This window comes from Prionailurus viverrinus, chromosome E2 (assembly GCF_022837055.1).
Source record: "Prionailurus viverrinus isolate Anna chromosome E2, UM_Priviv_1.0, whole genome shotgun sequence".
In the NCBI taxonomy this organism is placed as follows: domain Eukaryota; kingdom Metazoa; phylum Chordata; class Mammalia; order Carnivora; family Felidae; genus Prionailurus; species Prionailurus viverrinus.
In genome coordinates this window covers 31963670-31984694 of record NC_062575.1, presented here as the reverse complement: position 1 = coordinate 31984694, position 21025 = coordinate 31963670, and the positions used below count along the sequence as shown (strand labels likewise).

Below are 21025 nucleotides of genomic sequence, written 5' to 3'. Positions count from 1 at the left end.
ATAAATGAAATGTAAACACTTTCAATAGTCCACCCTCTTTGTAACCCTTGGCAGGCCTTCGTAAAAAAATCATAAATACTGGAAGCGTGGGGGGTGGGGTGGGGAAGAGAGGTGGCCGAGGGTCTCCATTGCCCTCAAAAATCCTGACAGTGGGACTTCACTGGTCATTGCTTAATTACCAGCTAATTAGGTTTTCAGCCTGGGGCAATGTTACTCTCCCTCTCTCCCAGCCCCCCAACTGACTAAGCAGTGGCTACTGGCATTTAGTGCCAGAGAATCAGGGAATGTTACATCTCCTGCAGTACCAGGAGAGCCCCAACCAAAAAACGCCATTGGCACCCGGCCAAGAAAGATGACCTGGTTTGCCAACTCCTAAGGGACCTGACCGTGTCTCCCAAATCTACACAGGGTCTGACACGGACTAGATGTCTAATAAATGTCAGCCAAAGATATTGGAGGGACGCAGGTAGGTGGGCGAGGGCGTGGAGGGGGTGGGGCCGTGGCGAGAAGAAAGGGTTGCCGAGAGGGTAAAGGCCTCCCTGGGCTTGAGAGAAACCCAGTCCCTTGCATCTTCAGGTGCTCGCAGAGTATTTTTAAAAGAGGCTATGCCAATTTGGGATGTACCGAAAGCTTTCGGATGAAAAGAAAGATCCCTGAGTGCGGCCAGGAAAATCCCAGGATGGCTCCCAGGCCGGGAGGCAGGGCCTGGCTGCCCCGCCGTGCCCCCAAGGGGAAGTTCAGCAAGTTCAGGTCCCAGTGCGGGATCGGGAAGGAAGGTGGTCCCAGCCGGCCGGGACTTGCGTCCGGGACTCGCTGCGACCTGGAGAGGCGCCCACGTGGGCAGCGCGGCCGCATTTCCGCCCGGGCCGCGCTCCCACCTCCCAGCCGCGTCCCCCGCGCCGCCCCCGCGCGCCCACTAGGTGGCGCCTGCGCTCTAGTGGGAGCCTCTCCGGCGCAGGCGAAAAGCACCGCGGAGCCGGGCGGCGGAGCGAACCTGAGCCCCAGGGTTCCGGGGACTGGAGGGCAGCGCCGGCAGCCTAGGTAGGATTCCGGAGCCTCGGGCGTTTCCCCCGAGCCTCTGAGGTCGGGGTGGGCAGCGCGACGGCCGCGGAGCCCCGCGCGCGGTCTGCACAGATGAGCGGAGAAGTCGGAGCGGCCACACGTGCTGTTGCCTAAGGGGACCCGGAGCCCCGCAGTCTCCAAGCTGGGCCTAGGGGCAGCGCAGAACAGCAGGTCGCTGGCACGCGGACGTCCCCTACTAGCCTGTGCCTCTGGAAAGCGTGCCCGAGTCCCCGAAGGGCAAGTCCAAAGAGAAGAGAGTTACCCGTGTCCAAGGCGACTTGAGCTTTGCAGCTGAGTACAGACGGATAGGATCCAAAGCACCGTTCTCAAACTTGGTCGCACATTGGAAGCTCTTGGGGAGCATCCTGATGCCCCCGTAACACCCCCAGAGACTCAAAGGTAAGTGGTCCGGGTTGGGACCTGGGCATTTGGATATTTAAAAGCTTTTCAGGAGATTGCAACTAGCAGCTAAGTTTGAGGACTCTTGATCTAAGATTGCACAAAACCCAAGGACGTTTGTACATGCTGATTCTTCTCTCCCCTTCTCCTCCTCCTCTCCCCTTCTCCTCCTCCTCCTTTTCCTCCTCCTCTTCCCTGCTTTTGAAGCAGGAGATATCTCCCCCTTTGAGCTGTCAAACCCAAGATAACAAACCAACACCTCCCCCTCCCAGTAGGACTGGTTCTGAAGGGGTTAAACAAAAAAGTGGGCAGAGAACAGAAAGACACTGATGTGGAATGTGAGAGAAGACTCACCAGGGAGTCTTCCTCTTAATGCAGATCCCCTAGAAGTTCAGGGGCTGGCCTGAGCTGCCCCATCATTTGGTAAATGTCACTGAGCAGGCAGAGTAAGATCCCCTGTAGCTGATAAAAATGATCCCTTATATTTAGGTAACAGCAAAGTGGTTACCAGCATGGGCTTGGAGTCCCCACAGCCAGCCCGTCCCTCAGGAATTCATGGAACCACTTGTAGCCTCAGTTTCCTCACCTGCAAAATGGGTATGATAGTGTAAAACACGTAGACTTGTTGTGGGAATTATTAACAATTAAAGATAATGGGGGGGGGGCGCCTGGGTGGCTCATTCGGTTAAGCGTCCGACTTCAGCTCAGGTCATGATCTCGAGGTCCGTGAGTTCGAGCCCCGCATCGGGCTCTGGGCTGACAGCTCAGAGCCTGGAGCCTGCTTCTGATTCTGTGTCTCCCTCTCTCTCTGCCCCTCCCCCGTTCATGCTCTGTCTCTCTCTGTCTCAAAAATAAATAAACGTTAAAAAAAAAAAATTAACAATTAAAGATAATGGTTACTAAGGGCGTACCTGTGCCTGGTGCTTGCCAGCTTTCTGTGCATTGCCACATTCGACTCCTCATATGGCCCACAAGGTAGGACTATAATTACCCCCTGTGATGGTTGAAGAAGCTGGGCCTCAGAAAGGCCAAAGAACTTGCTCAGGGTTATATAATTAGGAAGAGGCACATCCCCGGGAATCTGTCTCTAGGGCCCATGTGCGGAAGTAATCTGCTGTTTCCCTCATTGACAGAGAATGTGGACAAAACACTTAGCACAGGGCATCTCAGTGGCGCATTCCCATAAACAACAGTTATCGCCGCTGCCAGCAAAGCACTTTCACTGAATTGACTCATTCGTTCATTCACAATATATTTGTTATTGAGAGCCCACTATGTGCCAGGCAGTTTCCCAGATTCTAGAGCTAAAACAGTGAGTAAGAGGGAAGCCAAGTCTCTGTGAATTCACAATCCGCTGAATGAGGGAAATGGGAGAAAGTATCATGGATCCTCGTTTTTTTGCAGATTCTGTAGTCGCGAATCCCCCTACTCGCGGAAATGTATTTGTAACCCTGAAATCAATACCTGCAGCACTTTCGTGGTCATGCATGGACATGGGCAGAGTGGCAGAAAATTGGAGTTGCCCAACATGCACGTTCCCAGCTGAGGTCAAAACGAGGCAACGCTGTGCCTTCTGGTTTTAGCTCTCATACTGTAAACAGGTGTCCCCTTTGTGGTTTATTTTGTGCCATGTTTTCTGCATTTTTGTGCTTTTTCTGTTGGTTGGTGATTTCTGTTTAAAATCACCCCCAAGCATCATGCTCAAGTGCTGACTAGTGCCCCTAAACACAAGAAGGTTGTGAGGTGCCTTACAGAGAAAATGTGTATTATTAGATAAGCTTTGTTCAGGCATGAGCTCTCCTGGGTTTGGCTGAGTTCAATATGAATGAATCAACAGTATTTATTAAATAAGGTGTCTTTAAAAAGAAACACACATGGGGTGCCTGGTGGCTCAGTCAGTTAAGCGTCCGGACTTCAGCTCAGGTCATGATCTCATGGTTTGTGAGTTTGAGCCCCCGTGTCAGGCTCTGTGCTGACAGCTCAGAGCCCGGAGCCTGCTTCGGATTCTGTGTCTTCCCCTCTCTCCACCCCTCCTCCCCTGCTCATGCTCTGTTTCTCTCTGTCTCTCAAAAATAAGTAAATGTTAATAAATAAATAATAAATAAATAAATAAATAAATAAATAAATAAATAAATTTTAAAAGAAACATACATAAAACAAGGTTAGGTATTGATTGATCTGTTGATGAAAATGTGACCAGAGGCTCACAGAAACCTAACTTCGGGTTTTTTTTTTTCCCTGGGAACAATGGTTCAGTATTTGCTAATTCCATATTCACGGCAAATTTACAGAACATAGCTGCTGCGAATAATGAGAATTGACTGAAATTACACATCACTGCACATGCAATGAAAGAATCAAGGTGGGGAGGCATACAGAAGGGGCCTGCCTTAGACTGGGTATCAGAAAGGTGTGAAGCAGCCAAGCACAGGATGAGGAAAAAGTGTTTAGGCAGAAAAAGTAGCATGTGCAAAGGCCCAGAGGTAGTCAGGAGCTTGGCAAGGTCAGGGAACTCAAGGAAAGCCAGTATGTAGGGAGTGTGGTAGGCAAATAGAACAGAAGTACAATAATGATAATATGCTGGAGACAGAGGTTGAGGCCAGGTGGCACTGTGTTTTGGGGACAGCTCTCATTTCATCCGATTAGCACAGTAATCCTGGCAGGCTGGGCAGGATGGTTTCCACTTCTGACAGATAATGAAATTGGTGCCCCATGCAGTTAAATACCTTGTAGTATGTTACACAGCTGGTAAGCAGCAAAACTACCTCCAGCACCTCCCTCTTAATCTGATGCTGAACAGACAGTTGATGAGAGATCTCAGGACACAGTCCTGGGCTGGAGATTTGGTTTGGTTTGGGGAGGGATCACTAACTAAGCGGTTGCAGAAGCCCTCAAGCATGGATGAAACTACCTGGGACAGTGGGTGGAGTGTGGAGAAGAAATATCCCATGCCCTTTAAAAATAAAACTATTCCGGGGCGCCCGGTGGCTCAGTCGGTTGAGCGACCGACTTCAGCTTGGGTCATGATCTCGCCATCTGTGAGTTCGAGTCCCTCGTCGGGCTTTGTGCTGACCTCTCAGAGCCTGGAGCCTGTTTCAGATTCTGTCTCCCTCTTCCTCTGCTCCTCCCCTGCTCACGTTCTGTCTTTGAAAAATAATAAACCTTGAAAAAAATTAAAAAATAATAATAATAAAATAAAACTATTCCTGGTATAAAACCAGTAATGCCTCAGTAGAAGAGTCCCAGTTGCCTGCAGGGGCAGAAGGAGGAGTGAGGATAGGCACAAAGTTGTAGAAAAAGGCACTGAGAAGGTCTGATGCAAGCTACCCCCTAAATTCTAGGTCTGGCACTGGGCCTTCCCGTCCACGGGATAGCCAGGTCTCAATCTGCCTCTTGTCCCTGCAGGATGGTGATCTTGAACAGGGGTCAGCAAACGTTTTTCTGTAAAGGGCCAGGTAGGAAACACTTTGAGCTTTGCAGATCATATGGTTTCGGTTGCATATGCTCTCACCTGTGTGTCTGTGGAGTAAAAGCAGCTGGTAGAGGGTATGGAAATGAATGGGTGTAACTTTGTTCCAATAAGACTTAATTTACATACACCGAAATTTGTGTTTCATAGGATTTTAATGGGTCACAAAATGTTATTCTTATTTTGATTTGTTAAAACTGTTTAAAAATGGGAAAATTGTACAGAAGTAGGCAGTGGGCTGGCTGTGGCTCGTGGGCTGTAGTTTGCCAACTCTTTATCTAGAGTCATGGGACCTGAGGATCATAGGAATATTAAATGTCCATCTAGCTAAATCTTTACCTGACCCATGAATCCCCATCGAGGGTCCTCAGCTATTTCTTGAGGTCTCCAATGGTGTGGCGTTTACTCACTGGGCACCTCATTCCAGGGTTAAAGTTTAAACTATGCCATGGTTGGGGTTTCCCCAAAAGCAGATCATGAGACAAGGATTTGGGTGCCAGGACTTTAATTGGGAAGTGATGGCAGAAAGCCCAGTGAGAGTGCAGTGGACCTGGGGAAGAGAGGAAAGCCATGTGGACAAGGGGAAAGGGTGTGTTGGTAAGTGAGTTACCACTGGGGCAACGGCTCAGTCTCACTGGGGACCCTTGGAGAGATCACATGTCCCATGACGAGGCAAGGAAGCTGGGGTATTTCCCTGCCTTCGAGCTTCTGCTCACCATCTGTGGTATACACGATGCAGCCAGAAAAAGCCTTCAGGCAGGAAAAAGGCCACCAGTGCAACAGTCTGCAGGTCTGCAGGTGACCTCTGGGGGGCGGCGACGAGTACAGGGGGGAAGCTACAAAGTGTTTCAGATTTGGGTGTTTTGGGTGTGCCGTGTATACACCACTGGGGACCTTGTGAGATGATCTGGTGTGGAATAGAGTCGTGTTACTAAACAACGTGAAGCCTCAGACTAGGATAGATGTTCCCTTTTAAGCTGCCTCTTTGATCCTCTCCAAGCTGCTGTCTGTCCCCAGAGCAGAAGCTACAACCACACGGGCCTTATCCTTCCCAGAACTCACCAGACTCTCCTGGCTACAGTCAACAAAAGAAGTCTCAGTGTAGGACTCAACTGGCTTGTCTCTCCTTTTTATGGAAAAGATGGCAGTCCTCAAATTCAGGTCGTGGAATAGGCAGTCTTCGTTAGCTAACATTTTGTAACATCGTGTTGTTTATTTTTTTATTTTTATTTTTGAACGTTTATTTATTTTTGAGACAGAGCATGAACGGGGGAGGGTCAGAGAGAGAGAGAGGGAGACACAGAATCTGAAACAGGCTCCAGGTTCCGAGCTGTCAGCACAGAGCCCGACGCGGGGCTTGAACTCACGAACCGTGAGATCATGACCTGAGCCGAAGTCGGACGCTTAACTGACTGAGCCACCCAGCCGCCCCACGTGTTGTTTATTTTTATAGTTCCCACCTCTACAGGGCAAGTGTTTGTCTCTCTACATTTACAGTAGTAATATAGAGAGCTTTCTTTAAAATAAATTTACATAGGACCGCCTGGGTGGCTCAGTCTGTTAAGCGTCCGACTCTTGGTTTCGGTTCAGGTCACGATCTCACAGTTTCATCAGTTCGAGCCCCGTGTCAGGCTCTGCACTGGCAGCACGGAGCCTGCTTGGGATTCTCCTCTCTCCCTCTCTCTCCTGGCCTCTCCCCCATTCACACTGTTTCTCTCTCAAAATAAATTAAAAAAAATTTTTTAACTTAAAGATAAAATAGATTTACATAAATTTATTTCTACTTAAAGAAAAACATGAAAAATAGTATAGATAGTATGAGAACATGATAAAAATAATAGTTGCCACTTACTGAGCACTTACTATGTGCTACGTGTTATTCTAAGCCCCCTTCTCACATAATTTCATTACTCCTCACCACAGTCACATGGGTTTAGTCCTATTTGAGGTAGGTACTATTATTAGCTGAGAAAACAGGCCCAGGGAAGTTATTACATAGCTTGCCCAAAGTTATATAGCTAGTAAGTGACAACTGGAAAGTGAACCCGGGTTGTCCTGCGCCACAGTTTATGTTCTTAATTACAGGTTTAAACTTATCAAAATTTGACAAAAGGAAGAAAGGAAGTGAAGATATTATTTGAATTATTGGTAGTAGAGGAAATCTGCCGTTGGAAATTTCCTCTTTCTTATCCACTTGGAATCCTTCTCCCTGAATCTGCTGGCCCTTGGTTGTCATACTTTCTTCTGGAGCCTCAGGGAACAAATCTGTCCCCTTTCCATTGCGACAGTCCTTCAGATATTTGATGACAGGGAACCTGCTGGCCCTACCAGATCTTCCCTGTTCTAGATTAAACACTGCCAGCTTCTTCAGCTTATACTCTATCGTGTGTTCTTGGCATCATACCCCCCCGCCCCCCCAGCAAAGGGCCTCTCTCTTCCTTAATTCTTTTTTGTCCCGTGAGACTCATAAAGTTGCTTTTGGTGCTGCATGCTTTGTTTTCAGGGCCCCCACAGCTCACTCTGGGCACAGGGTTGATAGCTGTGGTTGGGGTGATTGATGTGGCAAAGAGCAGCTAGACTGTGACGTCCAGGGAGAGGCTGTCACTGAAAGAAAGCCCCCTTAGGGCCAGCATGGAGGGGGCCTGGACACTGGTGGAGCTCATTCTTCACGGGCCAGGGATGGAGCTTGGTGCACCATCCATAGTTTGTTGATTCCTTGGTGCACATGGAGCTAATCAGGCTGAAAGGGACAGACTAACCAAATTCACGGGAGCCTGGTAAGGAAGCCAGACCACAAATATATTAAATCACAATGGGACAAGCACTGCGAGGCAGCCTGAAAACTTTATGTCAGCTTGTCAGCACATTCCTTCATCTGTAGGGAAGCTCGCATGGGAAGCCAAGGTCTAGTTAGAAGATTGGTATTCACAGAACCAAAACAAGGTGAGCAGGATGGATGATTTTTAATAGGACAGCCTAAGATGTTTGTATCCCCTGAGGGGTACAAGGGTCCACACTGACAGCGTGCCTGATCTAAGCCCCCGTCCCTGTGCCCACGGCAGACGTGACTGAAATCGGTGACCAAATCGTTGCCTTCCTCCTGCTCCCTGGACCAACCTTACGATTCTGTCAAGAGAGTATTCCAGGAAGCTCTGGCCAGCCCTCTGAGCCGCCTGTAACGTTCAAGAGTTTCCAGCAACCCCACTGCTCTGAACAACGTGGGAGATAAGACAGACTCTCAAAGCCTTTCTTTTGTACCAGCTTTTCTGAGCTCCTCGCCCTCCACCATTTCTGTCTACCTAATATTCCTTCAGCTTATGTTAATACAATCGGCCTTTTTTTCCCCCTCATTGTCACGTCTTGATTTGATTTCCAGGCCTTGCTCTTCCTGCTTTGTCCAGAGGCGCATCCTGTCCTGTCTTGAGGACTTCTGCAGATCGGTAATTACAGATACTGTGTGTGCATTCTGCTGATACACTGTCCCACATTTTGGGGTCACTTGCTGTGCACCTTCCAACAATAGCCTCTTGAAGCTGAGACACCGTTTCCTGGGATGCTGAGTTCCATTATAGAATTGGCACAACCCAGTTTTACACTGTTGCTGCGGGGCGCGAGGTAAGAGGGGCGCCAGAGAGGAAGCTTAGGGTCCCTCCCAAGCCCAAGAGATCGCTGAGCTTGCTGTTATGAGCACCGATTGTGCTTCTCTGAGTGTGTTGGGAGCCCTGTTATTTTGGAACAAGCCGAATTTGCCAGCTTTGAAAAACGTACGTTTTGGACATGGCCTCTCCTCCCACCCTTCTGAAGAACCTTGACTTACCTAAAAGGAAGACAAAATGCATATGGAGAACCTGTGGCCCCTGGGGCTACTAAGGGAGGCCTTCTTGAGATCCTCAAGAGGAAAAGCGGTTCCTGCCCTCAGGGGCTGCCAGGCTGCCCCGCCTGAGAGGGGAGTTCCAGTTCTCACATGAGGAAGGCTGCCAGTCTAATGAGAGAGGCGCCATCCCTAACCTCAGGGAGTCCGATGGAGGAGGAGTCCAATGGAGGAGGATATCACCCTGCTGATATCACTGTATCTGCGGCTTCTCTGAAGTCCATCAACAGGCAGGGAATGGGGCCAGCTTCATTCACAACTCTGATACACTTATGCAAAGTCACAGCAGAGGGCCAGAGGTTCTGAGGGTAAACCTGGGGATTTTTTAAAAATAGATTTTATTTTTTTTAGACCAGTTTAGATTTACAGAAAAATTGAGATGATAGCCTAGAGAGTTCCCACATACCCCACACCCAGTTTCCCCTATTATTAACAGTAACAAATGTGCTATGGTACATTTGTTGTAACAAAATGAACTAATATGAATACATTGTAACCAAAGTCCATAGCTGGTTCAGTTTTTCTTAGTGTTTACCTTGATTCCAAGAACTCATCTAGTATCACATTTAGTTGTTACTTCTTCCGTTCCTACTGTCTGTGACTGTATTAGAATTTCCTTGTTTTTGTTTTTAAGTTTTTTTTAATGTTTGTTTTTTGAGAGAGAGAGAAACAGAGTATGAGTAGGGAAGGGTTAGAGAGAGAGGGAGACACAGAATCCAAAGCAGGCTTCAGGCTCTGAGCTGTCAGCACAGAGCCCGACGCAGGGCTCGAATCTATGAACTGTGAGATCATAACTTGAGCCCAAGTTAGACGCTTAACCCACTGAGCCATGCAGGTGCCCCAGAATTTCCTTGTTTTTGATGACTTTCACAGTTTTGAGAAGTACTGGTCGGGTATATTGTAGAATAACCCCTCTATTGGAATTTATCTGATCTTTTTCTCATGGTTAGACTGGTGTTATGGGTTTGGGAGAGGAAGGTCACAGAGGTAAAGTGCCATTTTCATCACTTCATGGTCAACATGACCTATTGCTGTTGATACTGACCTCGATCACCTGACTGAACGTTTGTCCGGTCTGTCCACTGTAAGGTTACTCTGTTCCCGTCCCCCCCCCCCCCCCCACCACCACACTCCATTCCATGCCATACTCTTGGAAGGAAGTGATTATGCACAGCCCATGCTTGAGGCACTGGGGAGTTCTAGCCTCCCTTCTTTAGGGTAGTATATCTACATTATTTATTTGGAATTCTTCACAGGTGATTTGGCTCTTCTCTCCCATTTATTAATTTCTCTTTTTATTTATAATAATATGGACTCATGGGCTTTATTTTATACTCTGGGTTATAATCCAATACTACTTAGTTTTGTTGTTCAAAAGATTCCATCTTTGGCCACTGGGGATGGAATTTGTGTTTTTAAACTAGCTCCTGAGGCATTTCTTCTGTGTATTAGAGTTTGAGACCCATGTAGTTCTGGGTTGATAGCCCAGCTCCACCATTACTGACCATGTGTGTGTTCTCGGCAAGTTGCTTAACCACTTGGGCCTCAGTTTCCTCAGCTGAAAATGGAGCTCATGTTGTTCCCTACCATTTAGGGTTATTGAGTAAGACGCACCATAGTAAGTCCTCTGTACACAGAAGTTGTTGTTATTGGGAGTTTGGCATTCAAATTCCTTCTGGATCTGCTCCAGAAGGTTACAGATCAAGGCCAAATATGCCTTTATAATACTTACCTTCCAAGACGACAGACTTGTGTGGCACATGTTCCTGTCATCTGCTCCCTGGTCACCTCCTCTCCCTGCTGAACCGGCATTCTCTTTAGAGACAGACAGACAGACAACCCACCTGAAGTTCCCTCCCCCGGTTCACACACACGCACATCCTCATTCTTTCAAAGCCCCCTGAAACACCACTTCCTCTGTGATACCACCTGCCAGCCAAGCAAAAGTTCCCCTCTTCCTCTCAGCTGCCACAGTGCCCACTGTGCCCGCTCTTGCCTGACAGCCCTTATCACTGGAGACCCTGCATCAGAGCAAGGGGACTGTCCTCCCTGAACAGTCCTCATCTCCATTCATCTTTCTATCCCGCCTGCACATGAGGGGCTCGCCACACCAGCCTGTGGTCTTGTTTCCACCTCTGTAAGTTTTGACAAGGGGAAAGAACTTATCCTGGGTGCTGACTGGGCTTAACTGGACAGACAGCCTGTGAGGGCAGAACTTCGCAGAAGTCGAGAGGCTGACTGTGTGTTATTTACACACACACACACACACACACACACACACACACACACACTGATTGTGGGAAAATATACATGATGTAAGGTTTACCATTTTAACCATATAAAAATGTACAGTTCAGTGGCATTAAGTACCTTACATGGTTGTGTAACCAAACATCACCACCATCCATCTCTAGAATTTTCTCATCTTCCTAAACTCAGTAAACAAAGACTTCAATTTTCTGATTAGTTTTAATTTCCTCCCCATTCCCTCCTTCCTCCAGACTCTGACAACCACCACTGCACTTTCCATCTCTATAATTTTGACTACTCCAGGTACACTATGTCCGTGATATCGTGCCATATTTGTTCTTTTGTGACTGGCTTATTTCACTTGGTATAATGTCTCCAGGGTTCATCCGTGTTGTGGCAGGTGTCAGAATATCCTTCCTTTTTAAGATGGAATCGTATCCTGTTGTATGCGTGTATGGTATTAGGTTTATCCATTCTTCTGTCCATGGACATGTGGGTTACTTCTATGTTTTGGCCATTGTGAATAATACTGCCGTGAGCGTAAGTGTACAAATATCCTTGCTTTCAGTTTTTTGGGTATATATCCAGAGTGGAATTGCTGGATGATAAGGTAATTCTGCTATTTTATTTTTTGAGGAATCACCATACCATTTCCTCAGTGTCTATGCCATTTTTCATTCCCATCAGCAATGCGCAGAGCTTTCTATTTCTCCATACCCTTGTCAACATTTGTTATTTTCTGGGTTTTGGGGTAATAGCCATTCTAATAGGATCTCATTGTGATTTTGATTTGCGTTTTCCTGATGACTAGTGATGTTGAGCATCTTTTCATTCATTCATCCATTCATAAATGGCTCGATGGCCATTTATATATCTTCTTTGGAGAAATGTCTGTTAGGTCCTTTGTCCATTTTTGAAACAGGTTGGGTTTTGTTTTGCTTTGTTTTTGCTGTTAGGTTGTAGGAGGTCTTTGTGTATTCTGGATACTCATCCCTTATCAGATGTATGATGTGCAAATATTTTCTCCCATCCTGTCTTTTCACTTTGTTGATAGTGTCCTTCGGTACACCAAAGTTTTTCATTTTAAGGAAGTTCAGTTTATCTAGTTTTTCTTTTGTTATCTGTGCTTTTGGTGGCATCTGGAAGCAATCATTATCAAGTTCAATGTCATGAGGCTTTTACTCTGTGTTTTCTCATAAGAGTTTACAGTTTTAGATTTGATGTTTAGGTCTTTGTTCCATTTTAGCTAATTCTGGTATAAAGTGTCCAGCTTCATTTCTTTTGCATGTGGGTATTCAGTTCTCCCAACACTATTTGTTGAAAAGACTATCCTTTCCCCAGTAAGTGTTTTTGGCCTCCTGTTGAAAATCATTTGACCATACACGCGAGGGTTTATTTCTAGGCCCTCTATCCTATTGCTCTGTATGTCTGTGTACCAGTGTCAAGCCTGGTTGATTACTATACCTTTGTTGTAAGTTTTGATATCAGAAAGTGTGAGTCCTCCTACTTTGTTCATCTTTTTCAAGATCATTTTGGCTCTTTGGGGTTTCTCGAGATTCCATATAAATTTTAGTATGGATTTTTCTATTTCTGAAAAAAAAAGTCATTGGGATTTTGATAGAGATTGCATCGAATCTATAGATTGCTTTGAGTAGTATTTCCATCTTAATGTTAAGCTTCCTTATCAATGAACATGGGATGTCTTTCCATTTATTTGTATCTTCTTTAATTTCTTTCAGCAGCGTTTTACAGTTTTTAGTGTATGAGTCTTTTACCTCCTTGGTTAATTTTATTTGTAAGTATTTTATTCATCTTTGATGCTTACTTCCACTTTTTAGAGTCTTGATATATTGAAAAATGAAGAAATACAGCTTAAACTGTATGCTCCTGTCAGTGTTTCTCAGGGACAACATGTATAGACAGTGATAGAATTATATAGTGTCAAAAGCCTAACTTTGAGTCCCTTTGTGAATGTGAGGTTCCCCTGTCCACTCACCCCCACCATGATGGGAGGAAGGGGGCTGAGTGGTTCCTTTTACTGGGATAGGAGTGAGAATAGAAAAATATTCCTCCAGGTGAGCCCTGCTGAAGGATCCAGCAAAGACCTGAAGTCACCATAAGCCTAATCAAAACACCTCCTCAGCATGTGATGCTGAGAACATTCAGACTCCTTTGAAGCCTCAGGCTAGAAGACCCTCAAGCCCCTAGGTCATGCAGGATCTCTACCTGGAACGGAAACAGTGACCGAGCGATGCAGATGAAACAGAACCACCAGCTTGCCCACTCCCACAGTCTCACTAACCCCGCGGGGATTTTGTTGGCTGTGTTTCTGGCCCACATCAGTTTCAATTTGAACAGTTGTGTGAGGACAAAAGGTGAGGGAGCACAGAGTGCGAGGGCCAGTCCCTGCTCAGGCATTTGCTCACCCCCTGGAAGTCTTTGAAACAACAAGCCTCTTCTCTTCTGTCACTCAACTGTCTCAGGGCTTTTTTGACCTCAGAGTCTCCAGTGAAACTCTGTTCTTCCTCAGGCAGTGATTTATTTTGCTTCTCTCTCTCTCTCTTTCTCTCTTTTTTTTTTTTTTTCTTTTGGCCTGTGGGGATGTACATGCAACCCCCCCCCCCCCACACACACACATGCACACGCACACACCATTCTCTATCACTCTACGTGTCTGCAGAATCCATAGGCAGCAGAATCTGTCTCCTCTCTCTTCTTCCCTCCTCCTCCTCCCTGCTAAAGCCTGTTGTTGTCTTATCCCCAGCCGGAAGCCCCTCTGTCACAGGGCCAGGTTCCTGGCCACTTGTTCTACTCCAGCTGCTGCTCCCGCAGGCTCCAGCCAACTCCTATTTCCATAGCAACTGAAACTCATTTTTCCATCCCTGCAGTTCCACTTTGGAAAGGAAACCCATAACAGTCTCTTAAAAGAAAAAAAAAAAAAATTGAGCTACATCTGGCATAGTCAACTTGGACTATACAGAATTCCCAGCTTCCCCAACTCCCTGGTCCCCTAAAGACCCCTCCTTCCCTCCATCAGCCTCCACCCCTCTCTGACTCCCCAGAGCTCCTGACTCAAAAACAAGACTGAGAAGTCTGTGTGGGTCCTTTCTCTCTTTAAATCAATGCAAGATGACTTTGTGCTTTGGCAACCCAAGAAGAGGAAGAAGTTAGAGGCTGTATTCCATTGTATCAGGTGATGTTAACCCGCATCATCTGGGATGCCTGTTTCTTCACCCTCCCCTTGGCCAGAGGGGTCGGACATCGCCTGAATATGTCATATCATCTCCGAAGATGAGGTTCCCACTCTCCGACTCCCAGGGCGGCATGACTCTAGGTTGTTTGAGCAAGATGTGATGACTGTATTCCCAGTGTGGTGATTTGGCTGGCATTATGCCTATGGAAGCCTACGAGTGTGATGTGAAGGGGTCTCTCCCCTCTCCTACCCCCAAAAAGACTTCTCTTACTCACCTGGTGCATATCTGACACCCCAAATTCCACCATTAGCTGTGCATAGCATTGGGCTCACACTCTGTTTTCTATTAAAGATGTAAAGTGCATGTTAAGTTGTGGTCCATTTGGATACTCCCACCCCTAGCACTGAACCTCGCACATAGTAAGTGGTCAGTTAATGTCTGTTGGATTGAAGTACTGGTTTAGCATACAGTGGTTCAACAGCCAACTTTCCAACCTGACATTTGGCCAGAAGCATGTCTGGAGCTGAACTGTGCATGGGCACATTCTGGCAAGAAGGTTTTTGGTTTTTTTTGTTTTTTAATTAACCACTTTTCCTGCACCTTATCCTCCACCACTGTCAATATGGATAACTGAGAGTCACATGCCAAGTGCAGGAATCAGGTTTTAGAATAGCAGTTTGTTCTTACGGCTGCCCAGAAAACAATGTGGGCTGGGCAAATAAGGAGTGTTATTAAATACCTCCAAGGGGGAGACACTGTTTGTCTAAATGTGGGTCTTTATCTCTAAAACATTGCTACCCCCACCCACTCCTGTTGCCCATATGAGCTGGGTTTTTTGAGTCACTGGTGATGTGTTTTTGAACACAATGTGGGGGAAGAGCCCCCATGGGCTGTTCAGCGCTGGCTACGAAAAATACAAGCTGCGTTTGACTGAATGACAAAAAGAAATCTGTTGAGCCAGGAAGCGTAGTAAATACCGTGACTCTCTGCAAATGTGCACAGCCCAAACAGCTTTTTCCAGTCTGGAAAAATGAAGAGATTTGTCTGTGTGAAACCAGCCAGCACTCTGCCCCTCCTCCCTTTCCACCACTCCACCCCCACCTCCTGGCCCTGCCTCCCACCCTGCCCCAGACATTCAGTCATCAGCTTGCATCCTTTGTGACTTGCTTTGCCCCAGGAAATAACATTGCCCAGGCTCCGGGGGAGATACACCCGCCTCTCCCCAATGTCTTTGAGAGATGTCTGTCTGGTCGGGTTTTGCCAGTCATTTCTGACCTTGGCCAGCTATGGCTCACAGTAGAATTATCCAGGGGGCAGTGTGTCTGGTGTGTCCTCTTCCTGTGCTTTCCCCTGTTTTGTCCTCCTCCTCTCAGCCCACCCCCCCCTGCTTTTCCTTTGAAAGAACCTTTACCCCATCCCTACTCCTGTAGAACAGTTTAGAGGGAAGACTTGCCAAAGGTGAGGGTTTACTTTTTATTTTATTTTATTTTTATTTTTTTGAGAGACAGTGCACGCAAGTAGGGCAGGGGCAAAGGGACAGTGAGAGAGAACCCCAAGCAGGCTCCAGGCTCAGCACAGAGCCCAACATGGGGCTTGATCTCACGACCGTGGGATCAGGACCTGAGCCGAAATCAAGAGTCAGAGGCTCAACCGACTGAGCCACCCAGGCACCCCGAGGTGAGGGTTTTAAAGCATTCTCTTTAGGCTAGTACAGAGGGTGGAGGTGGAATAGGAAAATTTTCAGTGACTCAAAGACAACCAGAGCCTTGACAACCATTGGTAGGTAAGGTTTCTATATGGGAGGGACTTCCAGAGAAAATCTGGTCTGCACCTTGCCTTGAAGATGCATTTGCATAGCAGCTATGCTGTGTTTTCTTTGACGGTACGTTTGCAGGGGTGGGTGGAGGGTTGCTGACAAAATCTGTGAGGCTGTGAAGACCCACCCACTGGAGCACTACCCCAGAGAACACATATCCAATGGGCGGTTCAGTGTATTGGAAAGGGCACTGGGATTGGAATTCAGAGCAATGGGTTTGAACCTTGGCTTCTATGAGTAGGGAGTATTTGTTATTCACCATGTCCACAGTGCCTAGCACAAGCCTGCCAACAGCAGGAGCTGTGTTAATTTTGTGGAGTCAGTGAGTGAATGAAGGAGCCAATGACCTTGGATACTTTTCCACTTTGAGCCTCAGTTTCCTCCTCCATAAAAAATAATATAAGGGGCACCTGGATGGCTCCGTTGGCTGAGCATCTGGACTCTCGATTTCAGCTTAGGTCACGATCTCATGGTTTGTTTGTGAGATCCAGCCCCACACTGGGCCCTGTGCTGTCAGCGCTGTGTCCCTCTCTCTCTGCCCCTCCCCCGCTCTCACTCTCCGTCTCTCTCAAAATAAATAAATAAAAACTTTAAAAAAATAATAGAAAAAATCTGACATTCTACCTAGCCCACCAGGTGTGTGTGTGTGAGAGAGAGAGAGAGAGAGAGAGAGAGCAAAAGTATGAACGTTCTTTGACCTCTGTAAGTTGGCATTTCGAAGTGAGTTTGTCTCAGGTTCTGTGCTTTACCTTTAGTGTTTATGTCCTTTATCAGGAGGAAGGGCCATACTCCAGAGTGTCCCCTGAACTTCCTGTTCCATCCTATCATCTGACGACCTTAAGGACAGGAGGGCACTTTGGATGTTTTCAGTGAAGTAGTTTAAATCTGACCACGGTGACTTTTAAGGTTCTCAGCCTTGGCTTCTGGCCACTGCCATATCAGTCCCATACTTGGGCCCAGAGCTCCCGGGAACCTCTCCCTGGGATGGCCTGTGCCTGAGCTCAAACAGCAGATTTTCATCAAGCGCTGGGGCTGGTGGGGGAGAGGGAATCTGCCCCCAGATCTTTGCCCATGCTGGTTCCTCTGCCTGAAACACCCACCTTCCCTTTACCTGGTCCAGTACTCGACCTTCAGATCTCAGCTTAGACCTCATTTCTTCCAGAATGTGGTCCTGGACTCCTCCCCTCTGCCTTTCAAGCTTGGCCTCCTCCGTGCCCTCTCCATGTCCACTTCCGCTGTCCAAGTGCTTGCCCACTGACGTGCAGTGTCCCATTCTCCTGTCTGCCTCCATCTTAAACAGTGGGCCCCCGGAGGACTAGGACTGGGCCTTTCCTGTTCATTGATATCATCTCGGTGCCAGTCCCCCGAGAAGGTGCTCTGTAGACATATAATGATGAAATGAACAGCCGTGGTGTGTCGGGGAGATGGGAGACAGAGACTGAAGTCAGGAAGGTTCCCCTGGGAGGTATTTCCTGAAGCACAGAAACACTTCTCTACCAAAATGGCTTGCATACAAACTAAGCATGCACATCCGCACACACCCAGAGGTGCAGACACACACCCAGCTGCAGGCAGTCGCTTGTGCAGAGCACTTTCCCTTGCTCTGAAACGTCTCTTTGCCGTCCCCTCCCACCCATCTGCCTCACTCCCTGGGTGGAGGGAATTACGCGAATAAAAGAATCTAAGTGGCAGAGTAAAGGTGATGCCAGGGAAAGAGATTCGATGATCGTACCTCGGCCTGTGACCTTCCTCGTGTCTCAGTGTTCTAGATTACGTCCCATTGTAAGGCAGTTCTACTTCTCTCTTTTAGGCACTATTCGGGAAGACCCCCTAAGCTTTTAAAAACAGCTTAGCACGTGGTTCTCCCAGCTCTTTGGAATCCTGCCAAATACATGTGTCTTTGACAAATAGCTTCTAGGTCTATGCCTCAGTTTCCCTCTTATCTCTCCCACAGCGATGAGGAACAGAAGCTACCCTTGAAGCGCAGTATGTTTCTTGGGGGGTTGGGGGAAAGAGCTTCTTAAGTACCCAGAGTCACTGGTCATGATTTTGTCAAGTATGAGAGAAAGGCAGGTGCTATTTGATTCTTCTACAGGCAGGTGAATTTTAAGTTGTTTTGAAAGTCGACTCAAAGGCACCCCTGCGTGGCTCAGTCTGTTAAGCTTCTGGCTTCAGCTCAGGTCATGCCCTCTCAGGTCATGAGCTCCGTGTCGGGCTCTGTGCGGACAGCTCGGAGCCTGGAGCCTGGAGCCTGCTTCCGATTCTGTGTCTCTCTCTCTCTGCCCCTCCCCTGCTCGCGCTGTGTGTGTGTCTCTCTCTCAAAAATCCATCAACATTTTTAAAGAATTAAAAAAAAACAAAGTTGATTCAAATTGGTCAGAGGTGGAGGGAATGGCTTGCCTTACCTAAAGAGAGGGTTCTGAACTGCCTCATGAACTGGCCTTGGAGAGGAAGAGAATTTCTGAAGTGGGTTAGAGGGCTGTTGGTAAGGACCCAAGTGGCAGCAGACGCAGCGTGATAGGATGTCAAGAGTCGGACAGTGTTTCCTGAGCCCCGGGAATGGCAAGCAGCCTCACCTCCTCAGTGCGCCCGCCCCACGCAGCATCATCTGACCTCCTCCCTGACCTTCCCTGCCACGCGGCACCTGTTGAGGACCTGCCCCCTAGGTCAGGGCTGCACACGGGGCGTTCAGGTGAGCTCTTAGATTATGTTTGGCCGATACTGTCAGCCTTTGCAGTATTTTTCCTTTCAGTCCATTGTCAAGTTGGGAGACTTCGTGTAAAATCCAGATCTCCCCTTCCTGGGGAAAATGGAAGATCTGGCAGGACAGAGCTCACCTTCTTCCACAGCAGTAACCAGCCTGAGGTGAGTAGCTGCAGCCCCTTGTCAGAGAGGACTTGTCGTCTCCAGTCCCCACCTGCCACCACCCTTTGCTCTTTAAGGCTGACCGGTGTCAGCTGCCTTTTATGACCTCAGCCCCCAGGCCAGGCCATTTGTGTTACCTGCTGGGTGGCTGCAGGTGCTAGTGGTCTGTGACCTCTGCCTGGGTGAGGACCTTCTGCCCCCCAGGCCCTAGATGGTGCATCGAACTGCCTCTCCCCCCTGGCCCCAGTCCATGCTGATGTGTACAGTTTCAGTGCTGAGGGTTGGGCTTTTGCTGCCTGCAAGGAGTAAGGTGCCATTATTGTGAGGAAATATAAGGCCACGGGCTAAGGAGCAGGCCAGGACCTGTCCCTCCCTCTGCAGATAATACACTCCCACTTGAGCAGTAACCTTCCGGGAATCGTGCCCGCTCGTGACTTTACTTTTTTCTATTCTATTAGTGACTTTCAGAAAGGACATTTCAGCCAGCTAAAGGGAGCAGATGGTCCTATATCAGGCCTCCTGCAGGCTGAGTAGTTGGGGGGGGGGGGGGGGGGGGAATCAGGGCTTTCCTGTGATTAGTTCTTGTACCTGGTAAGCTTTGATCTCCCAGGCTATTGAGGTGTGTTCTCCTAAGGAAGGAATCAGGCCATGCTTAACCTTGATCACTGAAATCACTGTTCTCCTTGCCCTTCTTTTATAAACAAGGAAATTGGAACAGAGCTAAGAGAGGCTTTTTCATGCACTTTAGGAAAGAATGAGCAATGGAAAAAGGAAATTGAGAGCTTTGGGGAGTTTATAGGAGAGGAGCATTTGAGTTTGAAATAGGAGCTGGGAATCCATATGTTCGGAGGAAAGGAAAGAAAAGAACAGCCACACGCACAGAGCTTCAAGGGTAAGTGCGGAAATAGTTATGGGAAAGGGGGCAGGGAAGCCCACGTGGGTCTCCCTTTATCAGACCCAGATGTTCAGGCAACAGTTCTCAGGATGCCCATGAAAGGGTCCAGAGCCTGCTGTGCTAGACTCAGTGTTTTCTTAACTGCCAAGCAGCATGTGAAATCGGTGGCCAGGAGCTTTCCACTGCGCACTGCACGACTCCCTGAGGCCCCGCAGGGTCTGCGCCACACCAGTTACACACAGACCGGGCTACCTCTAGACCTGCAACTAGACAGCCCTGCTTCACCTGGTTCCCCCCTGCCTGCCCATCCCCATCGAGCAGGGCTGCCCAACCTGCCTGTGTTGACCTGTGCCCCAGACTAACCTTGGAAGGCAGGACTTGGAAGGCTCCGGTCCACCTGCATAAATGACAGCCTCTCCAGCCTTTGTCTTACCATCTTTATTTATTTATTATTATTATTATTTTAATTTATATATGCTGAGAGAGAAAGAAACAGCATGAGTAGGGGAGGGGCAGAGAGAGAGGGAGTCAGAGAATCCCAAGCAGGCTGCTTCATGGCCAGCACAGAGCCCCGCACAGAGCTTGAACTCACGAAACTGTGAGATCATGACCTGAGCTGAAACCAAGAGTTGGATGCTTAACCGACTGAGCCACCCAAGTGCCCCAGTTTTACCATTTTTAAAGTCGAGGTGGGGGGGGGGGGAATCATTTGTGAGGTGCATACAAGATATGTGTAAAGGGCTCTAGAAAGAATAAAACACAAAACATGTTTTTTAAGTTATTCATTATACTTTTAAAAATTACTATGGAAAATTTCAAACATATGTGCAAGTAGACAGAATAAACCCTCATACACCCATAACCTAGCTTCAATAATGATCAGCTCATGGCTAATCTTAGTTCATCTATGTCTCTATCCACTTCCCCCATCCCCATGTTATGCTGAAGCAAATATGGAAGATGTTTGAGAGATATCTTATTATTTTATCTCATTATCCAACATAGATGGCTGACTTGCTCCCTCAACCTGTTGAAACTTATCCAATCATGAGATGTCCCTTTTTTCCCCTTCCAGAGTGCCACATCTAGCATCCCATCATGCACTAAGTTCCTCTCAAAGCCACCATTCCTACAAAACTCATATGACCGGTAGCAACACTGGTTGTAAGCCCCTGGAGGCCTGGGATGTATTTGTGTTTTGCCA

General features: G+C 47.7%; 1 protein-coding gene across 10 annotated transcripts in view; it reads left to right on the top strand.

The window, feature by feature from the left end:
* The first annotated feature begins 990 nt into the window (after positions 1-990).
* CHD9 (chromodomain helicase DNA binding protein 9) overlaps positions 991-21025 on the top strand; it is a 235826-nt gene continuing 215791 nt past the window's right edge. For 8 of the 10 annotated variants that reach the window (XM_047834147.1, XM_047834146.1, XM_047834142.1 and 5 more), the window contains exons 1-2: positions 991-1461; positions 8307-8545. The gene's annotated coding sequence lies outside the window, so the exon portion shown is untranslated. Of the gene's footprint in view, positions 1462-8306; positions 8546-18648; positions 18754-21025 lie in introns of those variants that run through there. The other 2 variants (XM_047834132.1, XM_047834136.1) reach the window with 2 other exon arrangements.